Below are 23,283 nucleotides of genomic sequence, written 5' to 3'. Positions count from 1 at the left end.
ATGAAAGGTTGCTGCTTTCCTAAATCAACTGTTTCCCAAAAGTGTTCAGTCTAAACTTAAAGAGCCTGGCAGAACCCACTCTTCTCATGAGGAAGAGAGCACTGAAGCCACGCACTTCATCTGAAGCCACAAGCTGAAAATAAAGAGATATGAGCCACCTGCCCAGTGGAGCCATGCCTTTACAGCAGAGACTGACTGCCTGTCCTGTGGAACACTGTCCAAGGAGAAGCTCTGCATCTTTCCCAGCCGCATCCAGGAAAGATTCCTCTAGGAGCAGAGGCTAGTAGGGAGCAGGCCCAGGGCAGTAATATGGCCACAGCAGTGGTTCTGCAGAACTGGAAACATGAGCTGCCCCCTCAGTGCTGGTCACTGATATACCCTGCATGTGTGCACCCTGACAACATTCCACTGTATGTATGCCCCTCTGTGCATTTGCTCTGATCAAACATGTTCTCTGTGTGTGTGCCCCCACACATCTCTTATGTCTGTCTACTCTTCCCACTCATGACCTGTACATTTTAAGAAAAGTTTCTTCCTAGGGGCAGCTAGGTGGCGCAGTCAGGAGAACCTGAGTTCAAATTTGGCCTCAGACACTTAACGCTTACAAGCTGTGTGACCTTGGGCAAGTCACTTAACTCCAACTGTCCTGCCTTCCCCCCTCCAAAAAGAAGAAGAGTTTCTTCCGGCTCTATGCAGGAAATGTTTTATTACTATTTTTATCACATTCTTTCATTAAATGTCTTTGCTTTTATTGTAGTCTGGGTCTGATTAGGCTGGCCTGGGGTTCAGAATTGGAATGAAATGAGCTAATGGCAGATCTATCATCTGACCTAAAGGAGAATTACTTACACACAGCATCAAAAGGAGATTCAGCCAAGTATACAGCATTGAGTCATTTAAGTACAACTTCCTGTGCCCTGTGAGGGCCATACCGGTGCAAAGTTCAAGCCTGAGGGGGAACAAGCCCTCCCTCCTCCTCTAGCTATTGTACTCAGGCCACCAGGAAGTTAAGCTGTTGTCCTGAGCCAGCCTTGAGGATGGTTTTGATGGGGCAATGGGACCCCTAAAAGCCCCTGAACTTTCCCACACATTTCAGCAGGCATTTTGCCTGTGGTGTCCAGCCCATCCCAGTCTACCTAGATACTCAACAGTCCTTTTAATTGTCCCTGCATAGTGGCTCTTTCTACCACTTAACTCTGCACCTGGCCCATCCCAGGCTACTTGCCACTCCTTAATCCCGTCTTCTCAGTCTTTTTCTGTATAAAAGTATCAGTCCATCAAATTCTCAGATTTATACCTACCCTCACTACTCTGACTGAAAGAAGGCTTGAGTTGTCATATTCTTTCAAGGCTGCCCCTGGTACCCTTGCATTCTGGAGTTCCCAGCATCTCAAACTGCAACAGCTTCTTTACCTTGTAGGCAAAAACTCGCCCAGCCTGCATGGCAGATATTGCTTCCACTACAGACTATTAAAGGTAAATGCATCACTGGGCCTGGTGAGCTATGGTTTTGAAGAGATGGTAACCACAGGGTCGGCTTTGTCCTGCAAATTGGGGGGTAGGGTGCCCCCAGGTGGCACAAAAAAGCCTAGCTTGGTATAGTTTAGGAGATGTCGCAGAGTTCTCTGTTCAGTCCTTCAAATTCAATACCTTCCAACCTACCTCTGCTTCTGCCTATCTCCCCAAGAAGTTGGGTTTCTCATCCCAATTCCTTGCAGCTCTTAACCTGCAGGGCAGTCAGAATTTCAGCTACAGTGACAATGTAGGTGGCTTCTCTATTTTTGCAGTCTCCTGCCTTGGCTCCATTGCTAATTTGCCTTCTAATGCCAGACCCAATCTGCCTACATTGATGAGCCCCAGGATTCTGCAGGGTCCCCAGCCCTTCTTCCCTGAAATCCAGATTCTCTTCCCTTCCAGACTCCAGGATTTGGCTGATCACTCCATGTGTCATTCCCCTTTTCTGGGCCTTAGTTTCCACCTCCATAAGAAAAGGCAGCAGTTTGAGGCAAAGGGGATCTCTAAATAACCTCTAAGGTCCCTTTCCCAGTCAATAAACTGAACATTTTCTTGTGTGACCACACAATCTAGCCCAGCAGAGAGAGTGGTTTGTGTAAGCCAGAGCCTGGAGGAGAATCTTGCTGACCCCTGCTCCTGTTAGGGTTGGAGAGGGAGATCCTGGTTGTCTTTTGATGAAGCCCTCTGGTTATGCATGTAAATGGCTGATTGTCAATGAAGACTGAGAAGCACTTCTCTGCCCCCCCCCCCCCCATAAGGACCACAGGGCTCTGCCCAAGAGAACAATGGATCAAAGAGAACCCAGGCTTCAGAGCTGGAGGCAAGAAGAAAAGGGACCCAAGGACAAGGGGTTTTTCAGTTCACAAAAGCCAGAGTGACAAGGACTTTTCAGGTGGCCTGGGGAGGTGGGGAAGTGGGGGGGATTCTCCCTGGAGTAAGAAACATAGTAAGGGACCTCATGGTACAGTGGAGGGCTGTCCTAGGAGAGAGGAATTCTGGGTTTGCTCCTAAATCAGCCTCTCTTCCCTCCCTCCGTTCAGGTCCCTAAGCTTTGCGAGGCCCCAGTTTGCGTCTCAGTAAAATGAGAGAATTAAGTTAAACTGTCTCTCAAGCAGCTTCCAGCCTGAACACTCTTGTTGGTTTTTAAATAATATATCTTTATTGATATCTTTTATTACACGGCCTAAATTTCCCCCTTAATCCTTCTGGTTCCTCCTTCCTCCAAGAGAACCATCCCTTATAACAAAGATTTTTTTTTAAAGAAAAGAGAAATAAATTCAGTAAAAACCAGTCAACACCCTGGAAAAAAAAAACCCAAGGTTGCACTCAATGTTCTGCCTCTTTGTACCCATCACCCACCCCTGCAAAGGAGGAGGGGGAGTGTTCCCTCATAACATTCTGTTTTAAGGACATAATTATAGCATACACTTTCATAGTCCTTTACATTCTTTCAAAATACTTTCCTCAACAGTTTTATCGGGTGGGTAGTCTAATCTAGGGGTCATTTGGACCCCAGCCACAGACACAATCCATCCTATTCTCTTGGGGAAATGACCTTTTCTCAATAATAATCTCTAAGGCTCAAGGCTTTTTCTAGGAACATCAGAATGTTTTCTCCAAAATTGTCCTTAGGTCCCTGCAAGCACTCAGGCTAACAAGGCATTAAATATAGTATGGGTTTTATTTACCCTGCCACCCAAATACAGAATAGACCTGAGCTCCTCAACACTAAGAAAAACCCTCCTTCCCTTTCCATACAGAGACACTAAAGCCATTTTACCCTCTGGTGGGTCCTTAGAGCCTCACAGGCCACATGGTTCAGGATCCCAGGAAGCGACAGGCTCTGATCATTCTCTGGTACAGGTTTTCCTCTTTGCTTTTTCTTCTTCCCTTTTGGCACAACTGCCAACACAGCCTGGAGGTTTCCCTCCATATCTAAATGAGGTTGGAAACCTCAGTCTCCTCTTCGACTTCCTCTTGCCAAGGCCCAGATCTTCTCTTTCTTGGGGCGTGGTCCCTTTTTCCAAGACTCCACTTGGAGCTGGCCTCAAGGACCACCCAAACAGGTATCTCTCCAGGTCTACAAGCAGCCTGGCTCCTCTCTCTTTGTCTCTATCTGCATCTCTTCTTATGGCTCACCTCTGCGTTATTTATCTCCCAGTCCAAGGGACCTCATTTCTCTTTCATTCTCGCCTTAAGAACCTCTTTGCTTTGTCTCCCACATCCCCTCCAGAGGCCCTCTCCTCTCTGACCATCTTAGACAGTCTCAAAGGGAAGCCCAAAAGCTGATGCAGTTGTGGAAATCCTCTCTTTCCTGTAGTAAGTGTAAATGAAGTGTAAGTGACCATCCCTGAGTCCCTGCCAGCCTGAGACAATGAGTAGTGCTAGGAGAAGTCATACCTACAAGGTCAGCCTTAAAGGGACTAACTTCTTTGGATCCAAGCCTGAGGATGGTGGTTTCAGTAGTGTAAGTATTACTGAAATTCAGAGGAGTTAAATGACTGTTCCACAGTCACACAGCTAAGTAAGTGGTCTGCCAAGCATCTTCAGAGAGAGAGAAGGGGGAGAGAGAGACAGAGAAAGAGAGAGAAAAGGGGAGAGAGAGAGGAGAGGAGAGAGGGAAAGAGAGAGAGAGAATATATCTCTATATGTAAATACACAGATACATGTGCATTTATACATATATACTATGAATTACAGAGAAAATACAGCATAGCCCATATAATGGAAAGTGTACTGGTTAGGAGTTAGATTCGGGCTCCAGCTCCCAACCACGCCTAACATTCTATATCCCAAGGTCCCTCCTAGCCCTGCCCTTCTTTGTCTTCAGGTCCCTCTGAGCTCCACATCCCATGGGTTCTAAGGTCACTTCTGACTTCACAATTCCATGTTCCAACATCCGTCCCCACTCCAACATTCTGTGTCATAAGGTCCCTTGGGATTTGAGTTTCCTTTTTAAAAATAAACTTTGTTTTTATGTCACAGTCCTGTCTTGTAAGAGGTTCCCCCTCAATACTCCACACCTAGAATTGAACTGTCTCATTCTACAAAGAAAAGCAATTGAGCAAAAACAACAAAAGCAGTGATTGTATCTGACAATGTATGTAACATACTGCCCACGTAATCCCCACCTTTCTGTTGGGAGAAGGAAGGTCTGCAGCATTATCTGTGCTCAAGGACCAGGACTGGTTATTTCCATTATTCAAAGGAGAGCTCTACTTAGTCTTTTCATTGATGTTATTCTAATCACTGTATAAATTGTTATTTCACTCTGGATCAGTTCATACACATCCCATATGTTTTTCTGAATTCCTCATATGCATCATTTCTTACAGCACATTAATATCATATTAAATTCATGGGATACGGTTAGCTTAGCCATTCTTCAATCTGTGACCCCCTTCTTTGTTTCCAGTCATTTGCTACCACAGAAAACATCTAGCTCTGCCTTCCTACATCCTAAGATCCCTGGGAGGACTCTGTGTCCCAAGGTCCCTTTTTGCCATCACTTTGTGTAATGGTCCATTTGTAATTTAGGCATCTAGTCTCAGCTCATACTCCCAAGGCTCTCTAGCTTTAACTGATGTTAAACACAGGGGTTTGTGTCAGCCTGTGACATCATCACCGGAGACCCCTTGGTCCTGATTTTGTTCCTGATGTCCATCCCAGAGCTGGTCGGCTGGAGCAGGACTTGGGGATTGCCTGAATGACTACTGAATGCCGAAGCTTACCTCAGGAGCTCAGAGGAAGCTGGCGCCCCTTACCAGGGCACACCAAAGGCACCTCTGAGTTCACTGCTAGTTGCGGACATATATGGGAGTGTCAGATTCCTTTGGTGCTTACACAGGGATCCATCAGAGATTCTAAATGCTTGTCTCTGGGCCTCCCCTCTTTTCTAGGAGGGAAGGCTCTCATCTGTCCAGAAGGCCTCCCTCTGTGTTCTGAGGGAGGGGGCCTCGGGGGATCCAGAGCTAGCCTTGGAAGGGACATCAGAGGCCATCAGTCCAGCTGCTCCAGGGAGTCCCAGCTCTATGGGGACTGGCAATGTAACCTTGGACACTAAAGGCCTCATCTGTAAAATGGGCCAAATACTGAGGAATAGAGTAGTGGATCAATTGAATAGATTGGGTACATGAGACTCAACAGTCAATGACTAGTAATCTACTGTTTGATAAACCCAAAGACCCCAGTTTTTGGAATAAGAACTCACTATTTGACAAAAAACTGCTGGGAAAACTGAATATAGTGTGTCAGAAACTGGGCATAGACCATTATCTAACACCATATACCAAAATCAAGTCTAAATGGGTATATAATCTAGGTATAAAGGCTGATACTCTAAGCAATCTGGGAAAGCAAGGAATAGTTTACCTGTCAGATTTGTGGAGAGGGGAAGACTTTATGACCAAACAAGAATTAGAGGGCATTATAAAATGCAATATGGATAATTTTGATTATATTAAATTGAAAAGCTTCTGTACAAACAAAGCTAATGTAACCAGTATTAAGAGGGAAGTAGAAAATTGGGAAAGAATTTTTACAACCTATGTCACCGATAAAGGCCTCATTTCTAAAATATACAGAGAATTGAATCAAATCTATAAGAATACAAGTCATTCCCCAATTGATAAATGGTCAAAGGATATGAATAGGCAGTTTTCAGAGGAAGAAATTAAAGATATCTATAAGTATATGAAAATTGCTGTAAATCACTATTGATTAGAGAAATGAAAATCAAAACAACTCTGAGGTACCACATCTCACCAGTCAGTTTGGCTAAGATGGCAAAACAGGAAAATGACAAATGCTGGAGAGGACAAATTGGAACACTAATGCATTGCTGGTGGAATTGTGAACTGATCCAACCATTCTGGAAAGCAATCTGGAATTATACCCAAAGGGCTATAAATAATTTCATACCCTTTGACCCAGCAATACCACTTCTAGGGTTATATTCCAAAGAGATTATAGAAATGGGGAAAAGACCCATATGTATAAAAATATTTATAGCAACTCTTTTTGTGGTAGCAAAGAATTGGAAATTAAGGGGGTGCCCATCAACTGGGGAATGGCTGAACAAGTTGTGGTATATGCATGTTATGGAATACTATTGTGCAATAAGAAATAAGGAGCAGATGGACTTCATATTTACCTGGAGAGGCTTATACGAACTGATGCTGAGTGAGAAGAGTAGAACCAGGAGGAATTTGTACACAAATACGGACACAACATATGTGTGATGACCAACTTTGATAGACTGGACTCTTCTCAGCAATCCAGAGTCATAAGTCAACCCCAAAAGACTCATGATGGAGAGAGATGTTTACATCCAGAGAAAGAACAGAGTTTGAACCCAGATTGAAGCAAACCACCTGCTCTTTTTTGTTTTCTTGTTTGGTTTTGTTTCCTCTTTCCCATTCTTCATTCCATCTGTTACAATCCTTCTTTATAACCTGACTAATGCCTAATGTGAAAGTATTTGCAGATCCTATACTTGATAGTATGCTGCCATGGGTGAGGGGGGAGGGTGGGAGAGAAAATTTAAAACTCAAGGAATTGTGGTAATGAATCTTGTAAACTACAAGTAAGAAAATTAGTAGACCCCCCCAAAAGTCAAATAAACCCATCCCATTTCACTCTCGAGGGTGTCCTTATGGGGAAATTGCTATGAAAATGCTTTGGACACATGTCGAAAGATAGACTTGGAATCAAAAAGGACTGGAAGCCTCACCTCAGTGACTTCCTGTGTGACTCTGGGGAAATCACCTAACCTCCATTTCCTCATTTGTAAAATTGGGGAGGGGCGGGGTTAGAGTTGGTGCCCTCTAAATTCCCTTCTATCCCCAAATCTAGGAACCTATGATAAGACCTGGGTTCAAATACTGACTGACACTATGTGACTCTAGGCAGGTCACTTAACATCTCTGAGCCTCAGTTTCCTCATCTGTAAAATGAGGAGGCTGATCTAGCCTCTGGTGTTCCTTCTAGCTGTCAGAGCTATGATCTCATCACTAGATGGATCCTGAGGGCCCTCTCGGCCAGCAGGGTGCTGGTAAATGTTTAACAAGGGGCTCTCTGCAAAACAACCCAAAAGTACCCACAACCTACTTCTGAGTGAAATCTGCATTATTCACATTTTCTCCATCACTTCTTAAGTCTAGGCAATCAATGAAACAATACACCCAGCCCTGATTTACAGCCTTTGCTGAGATCTCTGAGGGGTAAATGCTCAAAGGAAATGTCCTGATTGGCTCTGGGGAGCTGGTGTGAGCTGGCCCCAGCACACTCCTAAAGCAGCTTCCTGCCCTAGGCGCTGGTGCATGATCCAATAATGATCTGTGATCTCACTGCTCCCCCCACTGGTGCAGATAGCCCAGTCCACAGGCTCAGCCCTCTGGGTCACTGTTACTGAAAAAGAGGAAGGGCCACTTGGGCTGCAGGGCCATGTGGTGCTTTTAGGTATGCCATGGATCACCGTGGCCAAAAGAGTTCACTGCCCAGTGAGCTCTCATCGGAGGAATCAGTCTTTGTCTCAGTACTCGGCCAACCTGGTTCCCCTTCAGTGGAAGTGCTAGGGGGTATAGAAAGAGGGCTGCAAACCCAAGCTCACATCCTGCCTCAGAGGGCAAATCATTTAACCTTTCTCAGCCTCAGTTTCCTCATCTGTAAAATGAGCTGGAGACAAATATGGTCAAACACTCCGGAATCTCTGCAAAGAGACTCCAAAGGGGGTCATGAAGAGTTGGATGTGACTGAAAAACGACCCCAGGACCATCCTCCAAAGCCTTTTGTCGGATAGTTTGGTCCTCGACCTCGGGCTCCACTGGCAGAGCCTGAAAAATCCTGGGTCCCTTGTGCATGAAAATGAGATATAAATTTGAATAACGATTATTATAGTGTTATTATAACTGCCCAGACTCAGCGATGCAAAGCTTCAGAGCTGTAACTGGGCATCTGAGCACCTGGGTCAAGTGATGGAAGCAGTCCGGCTGAGGGCTGATAAATGGCAGAGACACAAGGATAATAAAGGGCATGGCTGCCAAGGCTACCAGTGGAGAAAAGGAGGGAGAGAATTGGGCTGGTCTAGAGAGGCGCTCCCCTGGGGTGCAGGAAGCTGCTATCTGGTCCCTCAATAACAATAGCTAACATACAGCACCTACTATGTTCCAGGCCCTATGCTAAGGGCTTTACAAATGTTGTCTCATTGGATCCTCACAACAACCCTGCAAGGTAAGTGATGTTATTATCCCCACTTTACAGAAGGAAAAACTGAGGCAGATGGAAGTTTAGTGACTTACCCAGGGTCATATAGCAAATAAGTGTCTGAGGGCAGATTTGGACAGGTCTTCCTGACTCCAAACCCAGAGCCTGATTATTCTTGTTTACTAGGTAAGAGGCAGTCATGGCAGTATTAATACAGGCCTAGCCTAAGAGTCAAGACCTGGGTTCAAAATCCCCTCCCTCTGACACATCCTGAGTGTATGACCCTGAGAAAGTCACTCAACTTCAGTGCCCCCAGCTCTGAGACTGGATTACAGATTTGTCAATCTCCATTGGCAAAGGAGTTCCCTATGCCTGTGAAATCCCAGGTTCTGCCCCCCAGATCCCAAATAAACAGGGTACTAAGGCCAATAATTTGGAAGCACTCTCTGTGCCCCCCTCTAAATGTTAGCTCTCTGAGGCAGTGAAGAGATACCATGGCCCTTAGGTAGGATTCAGCTAAATCCCTTGGACATCTGAAGTATAAGGCAAACACTGGGGGTCTTAAGTATTACTTTAATTATTGTCTAGGTATGTCAGGCTTTTAACATCTAACAATTCAAGCCTAGTCAAGTGCCCTCTTAAGGACCTGCTGTGTTTAAAACCACAGGCCAGGTGAGGAAGAGGAAGACTCAGTGGTCTTTATCCTCTTTTCATTAATTCCCTTGATATTCCAGACATTTTGTTCTTCCAGATGAATTTTGATATTATTTTTTCTAGCTCTATAAAATAATTTGTGGTCATGTGGTATGGCATTGAATAAGTAAATTAATTTAGGTAGAATTGCCATTTTTATTATGACATATTATTATATGGTAGGCTCAGCCTACCCATGAACAAGTGATATTTTCCCAGTTATTTAGATCTGACTTTATTTGTGTGAAAAGTGTTTTGTAATTGTGTTCATATGTCCTTAAGTAGCTCACTATGTCCCTGTGGAGATAAATACAAACATGAAGTCTTTAGACAGTAACAGAAGACAGTGTATGATTCAATGCCAAAATGACCACTCCAGATCTTGAGGTATTATGGAAAAAATACCAGATTTAGAGTCAGAAGACTTGGGTTTGTATGATCATATTGTAGATTTCTGTAGTACTTTAAGGTTGGCAAAGTATTTTCCTGCAGTAGTGTAATGTAATGCCAAAAGAAAGGCAACTTCCCAAGGTTCAGAATACCAGCATAGGTGCTCTCCATTTTATTCAGTGACCAACCAAGAACAGAGAAGATTAAAACATGACATCATTCCAAATACAGCATTTACTAAGTGTGATTAAATAATCTCCAAGTACTACCCCACCCCAGGACCTTCCAATCATTCAATCAATTACAAAGTCCCAGTTCTAAATACTTCTCCATCCCTAGGCTATACCTTCATTTGGTCCACCACAAAACCCCTCTTCTCAAATGGAGATTAGTTTCCAAACATAGGTAAAGTACTTTCATTTGTCAATCACAGAGCACAATAAGGTCAAAAGTTCCCCACCCCTGGATCACAATTGAATCTACCCCAGAGTTACATCAAGCTTAAACACAGCACTTAATACCCAAATGGAGGTCTTTTCTTCATCTTGACAGGAGGCAAGTTCTCAGCAATCTTAGTTCCTGGGGAGACGAGGCTTAGCAAGGCCATAAGATACATTGCCAGTCCCTTCATGAATTTATCCTCTGTCTGTAGAACAGTCCTAGAACCCCTGAACACATTAGCAAAGCCCTCTCCCAGGATTTCTGTAAACATACAACAAGAAAATCCTTCTTCAGGGCTTCTGAACCAACAGAAAGGCTCCCAGACCCCTGCAACAACAGCACTGTCCTTCACCAGTGGACAGTATTCACTCTGTCTGCAGGACAGTCTCCAGACCCCTGCAACAACAGCACTGTCCTTCACCAGTGGACAGTATTCATTCTGTCTGCAGGACAGTCTCCAGACCCCTGCAACAACAGCACTGTCCCTCACCAGTGGACAGTATTCACTCTCTGTCTGCAGGACAGTCTCAGGGCTTCTTAGCGAACAGCCAGGTTCCAGGACTTCTTCAACAAAAGGACTGTCTTTCACCAGGGGACAAATCTGGCAAAACAACATCAAAACAGACAGACGAAGTACCAGCAAAACAGCCATGTCTCCTCAGTCCTTGGCAGCTCAGGGGGCAGGTCTCAAAAGTCCAGGGCAATTCAAAGCGGCCACCAGAAATTCTCTTAGTCTCTCTCTCTCCACGAGGTGCTGCTTCCAAAAAGATCTTCCGCCTCTCTCTTGTCTCTCCAAATCTACGTCACCAGCTCCACCCAGTTCAGGACTTTCTTTTCACATCAACAAGTCCATCCCACAGGTGGGATTAACAAACTCTGGGTTTTAACACAATCAATTTGAAAACCAAGCCAATACAGGGGAATCTTTAATTGCCATTACTATCACAAGTAGGTGGCAGGTTATCCCCATTCTACAGAAAAGAAAACTGAGTCTCATAGAAGTAGAGTGACTTGTCCAGAGTCATACAGCCAGGTAATAGCAGAGCCAGGATGCAAACCAAAATCTGTCCAGTCCAAGCCTTGTCCTCTTTCTCCTTCTATAGGCTGCTTCTCTATAGGTATTTAATATCTGTGGGACCTTAGGCATTGCCCCACTCTGGTCTTCAGTTTCTTCATCTGTGAAATGATGGGGAGAGACCTTTCTAGTTCTAAGCCTTATGACTATTTTAGGATCATAGACATGGTACTAGAGTGTTTTGGGAAGACAAGTGAGAGACATGTAACTTCCACTTGGCCTTGAAGGATGGAGGGATTTGGGATAGAGCATTAGACAGGTGTATGAGCCTGAGGTAGTCACTTAACCTCCATTTGCCTCAGTTTCCTCATCTGCAAAATGGGGATAATAATGACATCTGCCTCCCAAAGTTGTTGAGGATCAAATGAGATAATGACTATAAGTGTTTTGTAAGCCTCAAAGTGCTATGTAAATGGTAGAGAGGAGGAGGAGAGGAGGAAGAGGAGGAAAGGAGGAAGAGGAGGAGAGGAGGAAGAGGGGTAGAGGCAGAAGGAAGGGGGCAGGAAGCATTGCAGAAAGGCAGTGTGGTACAAAAGAAAGTGCTGCATTTAGTGTCAAATGGTCGAGGTTAGACATGGCATTTAGCATCTTTGGACCTCAGGCATCAAATGAGGGCATTGGACTAGGTTATAACATTGTTAGCTGTACTAGATGTGAATGACATCACTCTCAGCTCTCAGATTCTGTAATTCTCTGACTAGCTGGCCTCAAAGCTTCCTTGCAGCTCTAAATCCATAATCCGAGGGCGAGAGAATAATGAGAGCTCAGACATTCAATTTTATTGGGTATATTAAATGCCTATTATGCCTTAATTGTATTAAGTGCCTATTAGGAGTTGTAAGACACTATACTAGGCATTGGAGCCCCAAAGATTAAACAAAAACTGAACAGGTCCCTGCCCTCAAGGAGCTTCACTTCAGCTCGGGGTGCAACGGGGACATGGATCAGGAAATGCGAATTATAAGCAAACTAATTTCAAGAGAAAGAGAAAATGAAGAGCTGGGCTGGAGTGGGGAGAGATGAGGGAAGCTTCAGACGCTGGAATAGGCATTTGCTTGTTCAGGAAACAGTGGGGAGCTGCCCAGCCTGGCCCGAGGGGAGAATGTGTGCTCCTTGAGAGTGTGAGATAAGGTTGGAGGAGAGGAGGGCTTGAAAGCTAGAATGAGGACTTTGGATCCACTGGAGGCTCTGTAACAGGGAGAGGGACAGGATGTGATGGGCGTAATTAGGGTAGAAATCTCACTGTCCAGAAGTGCCTGGAGGAAAGCCCAGTTAGCCCCCATTTCTTTAATGAGTCTCCCTTTTCTCCTATCAATGCAAAAATGTGTGGAAGCTTGAAATCTCCATTACAGCCATTTTTGTAGAGTAGATAACAACGTTACTCCATGAATGAATGAAGCATCATATTAAATGCTGTGTGCCCAACACTGTGCTAAGCACTAGGGATACAAGATTCAAGAAAGCAAGACAGTCCCTGCCCTCAAGGACCTTAAGTCCTTTTTTTCTAAATCTAATTTTATTTTCAAATCCAAATTCTCTTCCTCTCATATACCCTAGTCCCACTGATGAAAGAGCAAAATAAATAAATAAACCCAACCACAAAGACCTGAGAGAAGCACATATGGTCAAGCAAACAAATCTGGACATTGGCCACATCCAAAAACGGCTTTAGTCCATCCCCTCTATCTGGATGTGGGCAGCTTGTTGCATCATGAGGCCTCTGAAGTTGTGTTAGTCATGGTAGGGGTGAGAGTTCCTAAAATCTTCAAAGTTACTTGCCTTGACAATGTCATCGTGCTTGTATGAATGGTTCTAGTTCAGAGGAGCTAAGAAGAGGTGCAGGGCATGATTTGGAAATGGCCTAGAAGTGGTGTGGAGGCCTGGCTCCAAAGAAGATCAAGTCAGAGGCCAGGCTGCTTTCAAGGTCAGAGTCCAAGGTTTTGGGGAGGGAAGCAGAACAAGGAGAGGATGGTGGTCTGCGTACATGCAACAGAAATTGGAAATGGCTGAGAAGTAAAAGAAAACTTTCTTTGCAATAAAGGAAACGTAACACTAACTTTTCTTTCTTTCTTTCTTTCTTTCTTTCTTTCTTTCTTTCTTTCTTTCTTTCTTTCTTTCTTTCTTTCTTTCTTTCTTTCCTCCTTTCTTTCTTTCTTTCCTCCTTTCTTTCTCTCTCTTTCTTGCTTTTTTGCTTTCTTGCTTGCTTTTTTTCTTGCTTTCTTGCTTGCTTGCTTTTTGGAGGGAAATTGGGGTTAAGCAACTTGCCCAAGGTCACACAGCTAGTATGTATGAAGCATCTGAGGCCGGATTTAAACTCAGGTCCTCCTGACTCTAGGGACAGTACTCTGCACCACTTAGCCACCCCCGCCCCCTAACTTTTCAAACCTGGAAATGATGGAGGCTGAAGACAAAAGTTGGATTAAAGACACCATCTTAAGAAATTTGCTCATTCATTAGGAGAATCTTATAATTGTGAGGGATCTCAGAGGTCATCTCCAATCTGGGCGGGAATGGCCTCTACAAATTTGTCTGACAAATGGCCATTCAGCCTCTATCTGAAGATCTCCAGTGATAGAAAACTCACTGTCTCCTAAAGAAATCCATTCCAATTTTGGACAGCTCCAAATTTCAGGAAGTTTTTGTTGATACTGATTCCCAACTGGAATGAGTTCAGCTTTCTGGACCAAGCAGAGCAGTTCTGATCCTTCTTTCCAATGAATGCTCTTCAGATCTTTGAAGACAAGGGACCATGTATTCCCAGGTCCCCAATATCTCCCCATTAGTCTGGTTCCCTGACTAGACATTTGTCTTAGCTTTCCCTGGAAGGCTGTCTTTCTCCTCCCAAACACCCCCAGGGCTTCCCAAGGCTCTTCCTCTAAGCTCAGCAAGTCCACCCAAGGAGTTTAAAAGGAGACCCAATATCCACGAAGTCCACAGACCATCACAGAATTGCAGAATCTCAGTGCTGGGGGGGAGTGGGGGGAGTTTGACTTCAGAGGCCATGCATTACTTCTAGCTCAGTGAGGAGGCCCTCTACAAGAAACCCAAGCAGCCTTCTACACTCTGCTTGGAGACTTCCAGTGAAGGGGAACCTACCACCTCTCCTCAGGGCCAAGCAGACCAAGGCTAATCCTTCTTCCACAGTGTGCTCCTTCTGCTACCTGAAGACTGTACTTTGGGTTCCCCTTCCAAGCCTTCTCTTCACCAGGTCAGACATTGTTAGCACCTCCATGGAGTTTCATGCATCATAAACTAGAGATCCTTTACTCCTGCTCTCCCTCCAGTCTGAATGCTCTCCACCTTATCAATATCCATCCGAAAACATGGCCCCAAGGGCTGAACACCATGATCCACTGCAGCTGGTCCTGGACACTCAGCCTTCTCTTTTCTTGACTGCCGTATCATGCCATTCTCAGAATCTCAGTTGATAAAAGACCTCAGAGGCTACCCAGCCCAACTAATATCCAAATCCGAATCCTCTCCTAACACACCCAGACTCCAGCCAAGGGGAGCCCACCCCTGCCACCTCCCCAGGAGGCAGCCCCTTCTGCTTTGGGATGGCTTTAATTAGGAGGACGGTTTCCCCTGACTTCGAGTCTAAATTGTCTTCATTGTACCCTCCACCCATTTCTTCCAGTTCTGCCCTCCAGGGCCAAGCAGAATATGTCTATTATTCCCTCTTCAACATGACAGCCTTTCAAAGGCAGTTATCATGTCCCCCCTGGGGCTTCTTTTCTTCAGGCTAAACATCCCCAGTTTCTTCCACTGACTCTAAGGTTCAGAGCTGGAAAGGTATTTAAAGCCCATCTAGGCTAACTCCTTTCATTTTATGGATGAGGAACCTCAGGCTTGGGGGAGGAGGGGGAGGAGGGCAGTGATGGGACTTGCCAAGAACCAGCCAAGACTTCTGGAGAAACTCAAGATCTACTCAGAGGAAGTGAGCACGTTTCCTGCCTATAAACCCAGGCTTCTCTCAGAGGCAGCATTATTCCTGAGATAAACAAATGGCGATCACCTTTCCCCATAAACCTAACAGCACACCGATGTATATCGAGAGCCTGAAGCAGGTCTTGTGGAAGATGAAAAAGTCAAAAAGCTGCCTGCCCTTGTGAATTACAGAGGGTCGCCTCTCCAGAAAGAGAGAACAGAAATGACCTGGGCTAAGGAGGGGGCATCATTCATCACAGCTGCCATGGGCAGGGCGCTTTGCTTCTTTACCCTTGGGCTAGACCAGGCGACCTCCAAGGTCCCCAGCCAGCTCTAATCTGTTCCTCTTTGACCCTGACAACAGCCCTGTAAGGCCATGGCTGCTGCTGTGATTTATCCCCATCTTACAGATGAAAGAAATTATCCCCCGAGAAGCTGAATGACTTGTCCAGAATCATAAGAGCCCAGAGGTCATCTCATCTGTTCTCTATTACTGATGGTCAAACTGGAGCCCAGAGAGGTAACTTGCCCCGAGCCACCCAACTAGCAAAGTATCAGCTGCAGAATTTGAACCCAGGCCTTCCTTGCTTCCAAATCTAGCTCTTCTACCAGCCTGTTATATGTACGCACGCACACTACTACAGGAGTTCATAATTAATGCACACTTATGGCAGGGTGCGATTCCCTGGGAAGGGCTTCTGGGAGGAGGTGAAGAGTCTTCTATATTTGTTGATCACAGGTTGCTTGAGTCTGGGTTTAGAGGAGTCCCACAAGGACAATTGGTCTCCGCCCTTTAGGAGGTTAGATGGGAAAAGAGATCAAGCTCATGAAAATTTAAGTAGGAAATGGTAAAGCAAGAGGCCCCTTGATTCATGGCCCAGTGAGTGAAAGGGACCGTGTGTTCTGCCTTTGTGAAGGCGGGAGATTGAGTCATCACTGGAGGCTGGATTAATCAGGGAAGCCTCGGGGAGGAGTTGGGATTGAGCCAGGCCTTCAAGGCTGCTTGGGATCCTGGAGTGTCATTTTCTTTGGGAGGAACTTATCTTTGGTAAAGTTGCTTTCCTTGGAATCAATGCACCCTCCTAGGCCTCAGTCTGTCTCATCTGGAATATGGCAGCATTGGGCTAGATGATGAACTTGTAGCTTTGTAGCTATGATCTCACAGCCCCTTTCTAGCTCCAATGTTGGCTGGTTGGCTTTTCAATAACAGTCCATGTGATTTTTTATTCCAGCTCTGTCTCTCTCCCTCTCTCTCTCTCTCTCTCTCTCTCTCTCTCTCTCTCTCTCTCTCTCTCCCTCTCTCTCTCTCTCTCTCTCTCTCTCTCTCTCTCTCTCTCTCTCTCTCTCTCTCTCTCTCTCTCTCCCTCCCTCCTCTCTGTCTGTGTGTGTGTGTGTGTCTCTCTCTGTCTCTGTCTCTCTCTCTCTCCCCTCTCTCTCTCCCCCCCTCTCTGTCTCTCTCCCTCCCTCCTCTCTGTCTTCCTCCCTACACACACACACACACACACACACACACACACACACACACGGTGTAATGGCCAGATACTGACCGAGTATCAAGAAATTCCAAATGTTTGTTGCATTGAATTTCATGAGGGAGTGCTACTTAATTACTCGGGGTTTAAAAAAAGTTTTCCTAAATAGCTCAAACCTGCTTCTTTTACAAATGAGAGAACTGAGGCCCAGAGATGGGAAAGAAATGCTAATCACAGTTACCTACTTAGGCAGTTAGTCTGAGAGCAGATTCCAGCTGCCCTCATTGCCTTCTGCTGGGGCTCCTGGCCTCTGGTCCTCTCCTCTCCAATGGAGCATCCTTGTGCCTGACAAACTGAGGCTCCTCCACCACAGGTCTGACCCTATAGAATAAAATCTGAATTCCTCTTTGGCTTTTAAGGCCCTTCGTGGTGTGGCTCCAGCTGATCCTCCCAGACAGATTTCACATTACTCCCTCTCACTGCCTCCCTGTTCTAGCCAAACAATCTGATCTTTTGTTATTTCTCTTTTGCAACATCCCAGGGCTTCCCTCCATAACCTCGTTCAGGTTAGCTGTCCCCTCTGGAAGCTGCTCGGTCTGGGCGTCCACCTCTGAGAACCTCTGTCATCCTTCAAGGCTCCCTTTCAGGTGCACAGGATCCAGCGCCTCCCCCTTCTTCCATGGCCTCCCCACCAAATTCCTCTGTACTTTCTTCCCAAAAATTTTATATTGATTTATCTGTATGCATTGCTCCAACTCACCCCACAAATAGGAGGTAGGATCTTTGAAGCCCGGAATTGATTTTGTCTTTGTCTTTTTATCTCTAGCTCCTGGGACAGACCCTTTGTACAGAGCAGGTACTTAAGAAATGCTTATTAAATGAATGAAACTTTCCCCAAATGTCTGGAAGCTCTCCCTGGCCCCAGTGGCTCCTCCTTGTAACCCATCTGACCCAGAGTGGCCTAGATAATCTTCTAAGGAACAAGTCAGACTAAGTCACTACCTTACTCAAAAATCTTCTCTAGCTCCCTATGGCTGCTTCCCTCAGCCTGGCAGTGAAGGCCCTTCTTCATTTAGCCCCAGTTTCCTTTCACCTTCCCCTACTCTGAAAGGCCAGCAGGCACCAGCCTCCTGAAATTTCCAGCTGTGTGACCCATCAGTGATCCTTGTTGGGGTCTGCCTAGATGCATGAGTGACATAGATTGTCTTGCATAAAATAGCTCAAATAAAAAAATCATGGGGCCTCTGGCTGTTCCCCACCTGGACAAGATTCATCTCTTGACTATGTCCCAACCACCACCTCTGCCTGGAAGGGGCTCACTGGTGACCTCCAGAGAATCTTGGGATTGGAAGCTCACCCCAGATGTCACCCCCATTTCTCTGATCCTTTCAGTTGTAGATTTTCTTTTCTTTCTCAAATTACCTTGCATTTCTTTACCTGTGTATATGTTGCAAATGGCACCCCCACCCCATAAACTTTGGAAGGGTCTGTATACCCAGCACAAAGACAACAACAGTACTGATGGTGAATAATCATAGAGTGATTTAATACTTGCAAACTAGGCACTTATTAATTTTGAGTGACCCAGACCTATTGTACTGTGCCCCACCCTCACCCCAACATTTTTTGTCTGAAAGAAAATTAGATTAAATGAACACTGTGGACAGCCTTGCTGGACAGAGGAGGAAAACATTTGACCCAAAAAGAGGGAGGGGAAGGGAGAAAGCAGGATCCCTCCTTTGCTTTGGTAATGGGAGATGGACATTTATAGGCTGAGGTATGTGCCTCTCAGCATTAGCTTTTTAAAGTACCTGGTTGGGGGTGGGGGAATTTCCTCTCCTGATCCCCTCCCCCCTCCAGATGACTCCTTGTGTCAAAGGCCCCTCCCACCATCACCAGAAGGGCACTGCTGGGAAAGACCACTAATTCACTGTGTTCAAGGGGCTTGCCCTAATGCAGGACACACACACACACACACACACAGATTCACAAAGGTTGAGTGAAGCTTGGCTTCCTACTTAGACGTCGGGGAGTCTGGCTCTTTCTTATTAACAGCAATATTGGTTGGTTCCTGTGTTTGTCTTGCTGAAATGAATCCTCTAGTCTTCCTTCCCCTCCTCCCCCTCCAAAAACAAAACAAAACAAAACAACTTGAAGGCTTCTCTCCTTGCTTCAAGGGAAGAGGAAATCCATGCCCTAGAAACTCTGATGGCTTCTCTCTCATCCCAGATGAGACCAAGTTTCAACTCCACGGAGTCTGTCTCATTGTTGAGGGAATTTAGGGGTCCCCAGTCATTCCTCTCAGTCTCCCTCGGGGGGACAACCAAGTCATTACCCAGCAGAGCACAGACACTGGACCAGGGAATCCTCTGGGAGTCATCTCTCTGGGACAACATTCCAGCGTCTTCATGATGCTTCTGTGGCAGGAGATGGAGCTAGGGCCCTGGGAAGGGGGCTCTGCCTGGGCCTTCAATCCCCAGCCCCCATGGGGCATCCATCACAGCCTCCTTAAAGGGAGCTCTTCCTATAATGGGATCTCATGACTTAGTGCCAGGAGGTACTTCCATGATCAGCCTGACCCCCTTGTTTCCCAAAGGAGGAAGCTGGGGGTCCTGAAAAGCTAAAGTGACTTGTTCAAGGTGGTTATTATTAGCTGAGGTTAGAGCAAGAATTTAAACAGGGGGTCTCCTGAGTGCTCTTTCATTGTTGATTCGATACTCCATGAACTGGAGAGCTAAAGTCCAATAGCAGACAAGACATTGGCTCACTCTATTCGTGGGCATATTGATTTAGCTCTCTGGGTCTCAGTTTCCCAATGCATAGCCATAGCTGTCCCCCAAGACCCTGTCATGGGCTCTCTTCTGTCTTCTCTCATCAGCTCCCCTGGATTCAGTTTTCCTCTCTATACATATGAGTCCCAGATCAATAGAGCTAGCCCTCATCCCTCCCCTGAGTTCCAGACTGAATTTTCCAAGGTCTGTTGAGTATTTCAGTAATCTCAAATGCAATACATCCAAATTGGAACTCATGATCCCCCCCTCCCCTTGACATCTTCTGACCTGCCCATGTCTGTCAAGGCCATCATAGTTCTTCCACTTGGAGAGGCTTATCCTTGACTCTTCCTTCTCCCTCATAATCACCCCCATCAGCTGCCAAATTTTGTCCATTCTCCCTCCACAGCATCTCTTCATTTGTAAACACAACCAACTTTGGACCTCAGTATCTGGACAAATGTAAGAGGGAGGAAGGTAACAATTGCTCATTCAGTGCCCTACTGTGCCAGGCTAGGCAATTTACAAATATCATCTCATTTAATCCTCACAACAACCCTGGGAGGTAGGTGCTATTGTTACTTCCATTTTACAGTTGGGGAAACTGAGCTTAAGTGACTTGCCCTGGGTCACACAGCTGGTAATTGTCTAAGGCTAGATTTGAACTCAGATCTTAACTCCAGGTCCCACTCTGATGCCCCAATAATGGCCTCTTAAGTGGTCTCCCTCCCTCCACTATCCCCTTGCTCTAATTCCTCCTCCCTTCTCCTACCAAACTGACATTCCTAAAGCACAGGTCTTTCTGTTACTTCTCTCCTCAAAAAGTTTCAGGGTCTCCCTATTGCGTCTAGGATCAAGTACAGAACTCCTCTGTTTGGCATTTAAAAGCCTTTCACAATCTGGCTCCAACCTCTCTTTCCAGAGATTTCACATTACTCCCCCTCACACACTTTTTATTCCAACCAAATTGGTCTGCACACTGCTCCTTCTACAAGACATTCTATCTCTCAACTCTGGCCTCCATGATTCTGCTCAAAGGCTGCCTCCTACTGGTGGTTCTTCAGCTGTTTCAGTCGTGTCTGATCCTGTGAGACCCCATTTGGGGTCTTCTGGGCAATGATACTGGAGTGGTTTGCCATTTCCTCCTCCAGCTCATTTTACAGGTGAGGAAACTGAGGCAGAGTTAAGTGACTTGCCCAGGGTCACACAGCTAGTAAGTGTATGTGGCTGGATTTGGACCCAGGTCCTCCTGACTCCAGGCCCATGACTCCATCCACAGCACCATCTAGCTGCCCCCTTGTTTTACAAATGAGGACATTGAGGCCTAGAGTGCAGTTTTTCTTTGTTTTTTGTTGCCTCCCCCAGATGATCACTAAAGTCTATTCCTTTGCTAACATTTCTAGAATTCCAAAATTCAAGAGTTCTCTAACTTTCTTCTTACATGATAGCCATTCATTGGAAGATTCAGAGAAGTTGGCATTCCATCCACTAGATTCCCTCCTGTTGCAATGGGTGGAAGCCATGATTCTGGTCTAGGCTTAGCACTCACTTCCCCCTTGCTTTGATCACAAGCATAGGCTGTGTCCTGGGATCTAATCAGAACTATCTGCCAAGGCCAGGCAACTGGACATAGCCACACAGAAGAGGCCACCCAGCACGACGCCCCCCCCCCCCCCCTTAGGATGGATCAGTGCCTTAGGACATAGCAGTGCCCACCAGAACGCAAACACAAGTAGGCTTGTGCAGGAGTCCAGGAGCTTCTAAACTGCAGCCAGGGCGGGCGAGTGGATAGATGCACCCCTGCCTGCCTGCCTTCAAATGCTTTTCCGCACAACCAGAGATCCCTCTGCCTCCCTCTTCGCTCTTACACAGCCCGGGATACTTGCTGTCCCTAATCCATTGGCTCTCACAAGGCAAAGCAATTCTAACTCCGCACTTTTTTTTAATTGTTCTTGGCAAAAAGAGGTTAATTAAACCCAGAAAATATCTCCCTCTCTCGCTCTCTTTTTTTTTTTTTAAGCAAGAGACTGTTAATTTTCTCTTTATATTTGTATTTAATTAATTCCTGCAAAGCTGGAGTCTCGTTTTTTCCATAATTTTTCTCTTTGTCTCTCCCGCTCATTGTTAATCCTCCGACTCCGGCTCGGCTATTTTTTCCTCCTCCTCCTCTTCTTCCCCAGATTGGAAATTCTATTACCATTTCGGAAGGTTAGCATTTGAAGAGAAAATTGAATACCCGCCCAGCCCTGATAAGAGAAAGGGGGAGTGGGGTGGGGGGTGGGATAGATTTGTGTAGCCGGTCCTATCCATCTCTGTCCTTAAGCTCTCCCAGGCGGGGGAATTCCCCCCAACACCTCCCTACCCCCAGTCCCAGAGTAAGAAGGGGGAGAGAAACAGAAGAGGAGAGAGGCTCCTTTTTTGGTAGGAAGGGAGCTCCCTTCTCTCCAACACCAGCCCCCCCCCCCCCCCCAAAAAAGGTGCCATAGCAACCTATGCTGGCGGGATCTGTTTGAGAGCAGCCCCAAAAAGGAGAGGAGGAATCCCCTCGGGAGATCCCCTATCCCAATATCTGCCCTCCCCCCTTCCTACTTACTCTCCCCTCCTCTAAAGCATTGGGGAAGAGAGGTGGGGACCTGAGGGCAAGAGCCTTTGCAGGCGCTAGCCTCAATTTCTTTCTAGCCTGGTCTCCGGACCCCCAACCTTTCTCCTTAACCCACTTTCCTACCCACAGATTCAATGCCTTTTTCTGGCTCTCCATTTCCCTAACCAACAGAAACCTTGTGCTCCAGAGCCAAAGCAGATGGAACCCAAGGTCTCTGCTTCACCCACAGGACACATCAGGAATGGATCGGACCAGACCCTCCCACTCCTGCCAGCGATGGATTAAACCAGACATCCCTGGAACTCTCACCTCAGGAATGGACTGACTCGGAACCCCGCCCCTCCACCCCCCATGATTGAATGAGATCAGAACACCCCTTCCCTAACACACACTTAACCAAAAGCCTGCGAACCAAGACCAAACCCGTACCACAGATTTGGGCAGATCTTTCCCCACCCCCTCCAAATTTGAATTTAGAGTCCTTGGGATTCTAAGTGTGGTTCAGTAGAAAGGGAACTAGAGTTAGAAGCTCGGGGGCTGAATTCTTGCCTTTTGCTTTAATGCACGCTAGGGAAGCAACCCTGGGTTCTCTGAGCCTCTGTCTCCTCATCTGTACAATGGAGCCAATACTCCTTTGTGTTAAGTACCTCCAAGGGTTTTCCGGGGCAAAGTGAAGTGTGGTTAGAAGAGCACCCTACCAGGATGGAGGCGGCTGGTTCTAGTGTGCCCTCCCCTGCTTACTCCCTCCTCCATTACTGCTGGGACCATGGACAAGGTTCTTCAACCCCTCAACTTTCCTCATCTACAGAATGAATTCAAGTAACTTACACGAAGCACATAGTAGTCTCTTTATCTAAAGTCTTGAGCAGAGGCCGAACCTGCCCTTCCCTCCCTCCTCTGACATTCCCTTTACCCTGGATAGGGGCTCAACCTTCCTAAAACACCGAGGAATACCCTATACCAATAGATACAGAGACAGGTGGGTGGGTGGGTGGCAGAAGATCAAGTGCTAGGCTCGGGGGCAGGTTCAAGTCCTGCCTCAGACACTTAGGAGCTGAGTGACCCCAGTGACACTCAATCTTTCTGACCCTCACTCTCCTCATCTGTAAGATTGGGATAGTGATGGCCCTCATCCCACAGGGCTGTGAAGAGCAAATGCTCCTCAGTGTGGAATACTTTCTTAACCTTAGAGAT

This window comes from Petaurus breviceps, unplaced genomic scaffold (assembly GCF_028583685.1).
Source record: "Petaurus breviceps papuanus isolate PSGF00001 unplaced genomic scaffold, PetGlider_PUasm1.0 174, whole genome shotgun sequence".
In the NCBI taxonomy this organism is placed as follows: Eukaryota; Metazoa; Chordata; class Mammalia; order Diprotodontia; family Petauridae; genus Petaurus; species Petaurus breviceps.
The sequence above is the reverse complement of the archived record's forward strand: the minus strand, read 5'-3'. Positions refer to the sequence as shown.